Raw genomic sequence first — 7,500 nt, 5'->3', positions numbered from 1 at the left:
TCTGTCTCTCTCTCGTTCACTCACTCACTCACTCACACTCTCTGTCTCTCTCTCTTTCACTCTCTCTTTCTCTATCTTTCTCTCCCTCCCTTCTTCTCTCTGTTTCATTCACTCTCTCTCTCTGACTGTCTCTAGCCGTTTACTGACTGCACAGCTAGCCGGCGATGCACGGGCTTTTAGGCGGCTAGTCCCGACTGTACTCACTGATAGCCGGCTAATCGCCGAGGTGATTTACGCTGCCAATTGTCCTCCCCTGAGGGTACACATATCGCCGGGGCGACTGCAGTGAGCACGCGAGCCGGCTATGCGGCGGCTAGCTGAGACATGGGCGGAGCTGTCAACAACGAGAGTTGTGCACACACTGCTGAAAGACTTAAAATCAGCAAACAGCTGACTGACTGTATGCTGAGCACAGCTGTCAGATCATCATCATACTGTTCACATATTAACACTGGTCCTTGTGGTCCATCTAGCACACTGTTCTTTCAAATGTCAATGGCAATTAAATCGCCAAACATCTCAGCATTTATTTATTAATTGCTAACATATTGGGAAACATAGCCTATCCTGCTTTATCTACAGCCAGGATAAATTAGCTAGACCTTGGCTAGCTTGCTCAAATAACCATTGACAACGTATTTCGTTAAAGCATGTAGGCTAGGCCTATATCATACCCACCCTAAGGTTTAAGAAACATAACAACGTTGTCTAATTTTAGTTTAATGCATTTTTCTGAATTGGAGAGGTCTCCTTATGAGGGTAGGCTCTGCATTTTAAATGGCTAATCGCTAGTCGCGATTAGCATCGTTGGTTTAAACTTTGCAGAGCTGTTTTGTTGTTATCACAAAAATACTGATTGTAACTGTTAGGAAGACAGTTTGGAACCTGGCAGACGTGAGGCAGTGAAATGTATAATGCATAGTCCAAGCGGAATGAGTGGAGAGTTGATATTGTGACGAGGCAAGAATTACTCTGTTAGGAAATGTTTATTACCAGATGAATATGAGGAATGACATTACATGGAAGTGGCCTGTTTAAGACCCCCGTGGCTATATCCCACAACATGGTTGGCATCCCGTAACATAAACCCCTTATCCCACAACACATCAGCTAACTAGTCTAGTACACCTATATAATGCGTAACCGTCAACTATCTTATGACAACAGGCTGCTTAACCATCTTAGCCGTAGGCTACATTTCCCCCTTGCATGAACGTAACACAAGCATATCCGAGCCGCGCTACAATATTGTGTCACATCGAGCTAGCAAGTCTAGCTAGCCACAAACAACAGTGCATACCAGACTGTATAGAACAGGTGCATACTGCATAGGCTACTAATGACACTTTTTTACGGTCAGTGAATAGCACCGAGTGAAAATCAATGTTTGCTTTATATCTAGTGACAGTGGTGATGTCGTCAGTTTGGATAAGTAGAGTAAACTTAGTCAGAAGATCTAGAAATATCAAACGGATGAGCAGAGAACTTGACAGAGAGCTGCACCGCTGTTTTGAGAATGACAGTAGGCTAGTGTCACGAGACTTCGACGCCTATGTTGTTGTACGTCACTGTTCAACTTCACACCCAGTTCTTACATGTTTACGCCTACACCGAGGCGGCTTTGGAGTATCTCGCCTCTTGTCCTCACTGACCTAGCCGGGGAATGGCCGGTTAAACCTAGCCGCGGATGAGGCGGCGTTCAGTCAGTTAACGGCTTCTGTCTATGTCTCTCTCTCTCTCTCTCTCTCTCTTTCTCTTTCTCTGTCTCTGTCTCTTTCTCTCAGTTACTTTCTCTCCCTCTCCCCCTCTCTTTCTCTTTCCCTCTCACTCCTTCTCCCTCTCCCTCTATTCCTCTCCCTCTCTCCCCCCCCCCCCCCCCCCTCTCTCTCTCTCTCTATTCCTCTCCCTCTCTCCCCCCCCCCCCCCTCTCTCTCTCTCTCTCTCCCTAATGCTGCCTGTCTGGCAGAGCAGTCTTGGGCGGGCTCTTTTCATTAGAGCCGCTCCTGCAATGAGAGGGCTGGCGCCTGGGCTCTGAGTTCTGGGCTCCGGCCGCCGTGATGTTCATTAGCTGTGCTCTGCCCTGTACCTTCCCGCACTTTAAAAGATGCACTGTTTTATTGCAGCCATTCACTTTCTCTCTCTCAGCTGAGGAGGCAGAGTAGGGCCTTTTCAGGGTCAATTCAAATCACATTGTTTAAAAGGACGCAGGGCAATTAGTGTATGACCAAATCCTGTTAAAGTGCGTGTGTGTGTGTGTGTGTGTGTGTGTGTGTGTGTGTGTGTGTGTGTGTGTGTGTGTGTGTGTGTGTGTGTGTGTATGTGTGTGAGAGAGAGAGAAAGATGTGTGTTAGAGTGTGATGGAGGATTCCAGTCTGTGAGGAGGAGATGGAGGTGTGTGGGTGTGGGTGTGGGTGTGGGTGTGGGTGTGGGTGTGGGTGTGGGTGTGGGTGTGTGTGTGTGTGTGTGTGTGTGTGTGTGTGTGTGTGTGTGTGTGTGTGTGTGTGTGTGTGTGTGTGTGTGTGTGTGTGTGTGTGTGTGTGTGTGTGTGTGTGTGGGGAGAGAAATACAGTCTCCAGGCCACTGTGGACTCCTGAGAGGGCTGACAGCAGAGGGAGGAGGAGGAGCCCTTTCAGCCACAGCTCTAGGGAGAGGAGGAGGAGGAGGTTCAAAGCAGAGAGGGAGCTCTCTCCTCCCCTCTCCCTCCTCCCTCCTCCCCTCCTCCCTCCTCTCCTCCTCCCTCCCCTCCTCCTCCTCCTCCCTCCCCTCATTCTCCTCCTCCTCCTCTTTTCTCCCCTCTCCTCCTCTGTTCAAGTCGAGCCTGGAGGAGTAAAGCTTTTGGGGAGCTGCCCTCTCAGTAGAGTGAAAACACACTGTGTGTGTGTGTAAGGGGGGTGGCCAGTGGTAGGGCTCCACTGTAAAGCCCTGAAGCCCTGTTCTGGAACACCCTGAACTCAGAGAGAGATAGATAGATAGGGACAGAGGCCGGGCCTCAGGGCTGTAGCTTCTGTGGGGCGAACTCTGTCCTAGTAGGGCCTCTGATGATGACACAGAGAGCACCCTGCACTCTAGTACTGTACTGTACTGTACATCACAAGGCTTTGGGCAGCACGAGAGCAGCAGTCACCAGTGCAGTATGTGTATAGGTACTCATATATGACTAGCGTAGACCTTACATTACTATGAATATGAGCAGGCCTAAACACTCCTGCTGGTGGAGTCAGGCTGGTATGTTCCTAATTCAGTTGCTTTTTGCTTCTGAAGTAGACTTTGGAGACGTCCATGCATACTGTACATCTGTGTCCTAGTTGCACTAAGCTGTGGACATCCACTGAACTCCATTAAGTGTGCCTGCTGTATGTGTGTGTGAGTGTTGGATGAGATTCCCCTAGAATCCAACAATAACCACTTCTCAAATCAGACGTGGTCTGGCAAGCAGACATCTCGTATTTGAAAAAAATTTCCAGAACGGTCATTGGGCGCCACGGATGTCTATCAAATGTGTCAGTGCATAGCTCATCATCGTCTTGCTTTCCCCCCGTTCTGCGATTGGTCCCCTATCTCAGGCAAAAATGAGGGCGATAGTTGCCAGACTGAATGAAATCACGGCTCAAGGCAGGATGGGAACACCCAGGGCAGGCTAACAATGGCCTCTCTGTTGGCCCTGTGGTCTTCTGCATGACTGTGATCGATGACAATCCCTGTGGCGTTACCCGACTTAAATTTGACAGAGCGCTTGCAGTGTCATCTGTCAACGATTCCCAGATCCGCGTCCACGCCCTTCAACCTCCGTGAGCCACAAGGCCAACAGGTGTGTGACCTGCGTTGGCTTCAGTGACCTGTTCACGTGGCGGAGATGACCCCATGTTCCCTGGAGGGTCACCAACGAGCAAATTGAAAATTGACCCCCAAATCAATGCGGCCAAAACCACCCCCCCCCCCCCTCCCAAAAAAGAGGAAAATCGACGATTTTTCTTTTTGTTCTATTTTTCTTTTCTCTTCTCTCCTCCCCTTGTCTTCGGACTGAGGTGGTCGGACCACACAGAGTTTACAGACTCAGCTGTGTATTACTGCCAGACGAGTGCAGTCTGTAAAATTTAATTTCAGAGCTCACCTTGTTTTGATGATGTGCAACTTTGTCTCACACCAGCTTGTTTTGGTGCGGCAGGTGTGTCAATACAGGCTTAACACAGCCAGTGTATGGGTGGTCCCCCACTCCACTTTAGTTAGTGTGTGTGTGTGTGTGTGTGTGTGTGTTTGTTTTTTGTTTTTGTGTGTGTGTGTGTGTGTATGTGTGTGTATGTGTGTGTGTGTGTGTGTTTGTGTGTGTCTAACAGACTTCAGACACATTTTCCCAAACTGAACTGAGAAGCTCTTTTTATGTCACTCCGATTGCAGGTGCCAGCAACAAAACCATTGCGTGTACCAAAACAAGCCAATAATAATCGCCTCAAGTCAATCTGCTTCTACTATGGGACTGTGATTTTATAGCAGCCAGCTGGACACTGCGCGTACAGGATTATCTCTCCGCTGGCTGACCTCACCGTTGAGTTCGTCTCGAGTGCTTGCTTCACCTGCTTAGACTTATTTCACACACCACTGTTTGTCTGTGCGTTGCGTTCTTTGTCGAGCTGATGGTCGGTGTGATATGAGGTCGATGGGACGGGTCAGAGTGGGATCTTAGGTTTGATGATCAGAGCTGTAACACCACGTTCACACTGTCTACGTCCATCGACGGATCACGGAATGCCTGTCTGCCGTATGTATATTTGCATACACGCTATCTGATTGGCTAACGGATCTGTCGCTGCCTGAAAAGTTGAACATTTCTCAACTTTTTTGACGGAGGCTGCGGAGCTGAAGGAACGGACGGACCCACAATTCCTTTCCAGTCCGCCCCACGCAAAGTCAATGATATCCGTTGACGGACGTAGACAGTGTGAACGCCCTGTAAGAGGCCTGTTTTATACTCTGAGGTCCATCTTTTTTCAAATGTTTATTTTTATATATTTAAAAAAAAAAAAAACATGTGTTCGAGAAAGAGGGTTGTTTAGAACATATTTGACATTTTATGACATTGACCATGAAACCGTTCAAACAATAGGGTAATCAATCTTCTCAGAGGTTTGTTAGTGGATGAAAAGGAATGACTTGGGTCGTACGTTTATGGGAGTGCTCCGTCTGTGGAATTTTAATGTTCTGTTGGTGTGTAAGAATATGTAAGAAATTAAGCCAAGGGCTTTAAGCGAGAGAAGGTAATTATTTCACCTTAGCATAACAGCTGCAGACTCCATTTCTTAGCACGCTGACTTGCGTTAAGAGAATGGAGTCTGCCATTGCTAATGCGTGCCTTCAACACGTTGCAGTATGACTCCTTTTAGTCAAGAGAAAAGCAAAACGTGACCATAAATTAATTCATACTCCAAAGTCCATCTGCTTTTCCAGATTTTTTTTGTACATAATGTGTTTGAGAAATGGACTTGTTTGTAACATATTTAATTTTATGACATTGACCATGAAACCCTTCAGACAAATAAGCTATCAATCATCTCACAGAGGTTTTGTAAGCTGATGGAAAGGAATGACTTGGTGTTGTTTTAAATGTCTCTCTGTGTGTGTGTCTCTCTCTCTCTCTCTCTCTCTCTCTCTGTGCATGTCTTCAGAAGTGCCTCCTTCTCCTCCCTTCCGTCCTCTCTGTCAGATGAAAGCCTGGTGTTGACTGCTGTCTTTCAGATGGTTTGCAATCAAGCGCGGAGTGTTTTCGCTGCGCCGAGTCGCAGGTTGCGTCTAGTCTGCTCGCGCGCCTTTGAAGTGCAGTGAGTCAGGGCTCGAGAACACTGATCCCAGGCCAGCTGACGCCTCTCGGCTGTTTGTCGTCTCGGCCGCAACCTAAGTCCACCAGGGCTCGCACAGAGGACATTCGTCTGATGTCGTCTTTTATTGAATGTGTGTGTGTGTGTGATTGCATGAAAGCCGGTTTTGTGTGTGTGTGTATGTTCAGTATTATCGTTTTTGGGAGAAAAGTGTACAGTGTGTGTATGTGTTCTCTTGTGTAAGCCAGCTTGTTTGTGTGTGTGTGAGAGAGAAAACTGTGTGTTTGTTAGATTGTCTTATCGAGTTGTGTGTGTGTCTGTGTGTGTGTTCATTTGTTTTGTTTTGTTTCGTGGCAGGCCAGCCGTGTGTGTTGGCACTCATGTAGTCTTTCTCACACCACATGTCAAGGTGTATGCAGTTCAGCTGGTAAAGCCCAACAGATGTTTCATAGTTAGCTAGTGTTGTCACAATGTGCTCTCTCTCTCTCTCTCTCTCTCTCTGTCTTTCTCTCTCTCCTCTCTCTCGCTCTCCTTTCTCTCTCTCCCTCAGTTTTCAGCTTTAATGGCATTACTCAATAAAGCGCTGTTGCCAAAGCAAGTGTATAACTATATCTGACTAAAAATATATATCAAAAAAGAGAGAACAATAAATGCAACTTATAATGATACTCTCTCTCTCTCTCTCTCTCTCTCTCTCTCTCTCTCTCTCTCTCTCTCTCTCTCTTTCTCTCTCTGAATACACACAATCACAGACCATATTGCACACCATATTAAGTTCTTAGCACCTCTTTTTCAACAATTGGACCACATACATGCACACACACGCAACCGCCCACCTGCACACTCACATGTGACCCCAATTAGAAAAGCTGGTGTCATTTGAGACGGACAGGTCAGAGGTCGCGACCTCACCCCACAACCACCACCACCTTTGACTAGTGTAGCAAATCTGTGTAATCAGTGTAGCAAAACGTTTGTGCTACAATAGACCTCTGAAGTTCGCCTACAAAAAAGCTGCCATCTTTGAAATTCGGTATCTGGCGATTTTTCCTATGGGAAAATAACATGGGGATTTTGAATTATCGCACCTGTTAAACTCTCGCGGGGACGATAAAGTCTTAAATGCAGACGTTTTCCTGAACACACTTTTGTCCTCTGCCTTCTTGTGCATACTGTGATCTCCGGTACGTGAAGTCGGCACACTTTCATTTTTGCTACCCCAGAGCTAACTGGCTAACTAACTTAATGGCAAGTTGCATCGCAAGTTAGCTCTGGGGTAGCAAAAATCAAAGTCTGCTGCCTTCGCGTACCGGAGATCACAGATTCCTCTCGAAGGCAGAGGACAAAAGTGTGTTCAGGAAAACACCTGAATATCCGATTTTGTCATCCCCGCGAGAGTTTAACAGGTGTGATAATTCCAAATCCCCATGTTAATTTCCCATAGGAAAAATCGTCAGATACCGTAACTCCAAATATGGGCAAAGATGGTAGCTTTTTTGTAGGCGAACTTCAGAGGTCTATGGCATCGACTGTGTGTGCGTGTGTGTGTTATGTATGTGTGTTACCAACTGCTTTTGATGGTTAGGTGTACTGCCCTTCCTGTGACCATTTGGATGTAAGGAGGAATCTATAGCTGCTGAATGTTCACGTGCGCGCGCGCGTGCGTGCGTGTCTGTGTGAGTGTGTGCGT

General features: G+C 47.1%; 1 protein-coding gene across 1 annotated transcript in view; it reads left to right on the top strand.

Annotated features, from left to right (window-relative positions):
• cdkal1 (CDK5 regulatory subunit associated protein 1-like 1) overlaps nt 1–7,500 on the top strand; it is a 257,811-nt gene that overhangs the window by 171,764 nt on the left and 78,547 nt on the right. The gene's annotated exons all lie outside the window — the stretch shown is intronic.

This window comes from Sardina pilchardus, chromosome 6, assembly GCF_963854185.1.
Source record: "Sardina pilchardus chromosome 6, fSarPil1.1, whole genome shotgun sequence".
Classification (NCBI taxonomy): domain Eukaryota; kingdom Metazoa; phylum Chordata; class Actinopteri; order Clupeiformes; family Clupeidae; genus Sardina; species Sardina pilchardus.
This window is presented reverse-complemented; position numbering and strand designations above follow the sequence as displayed.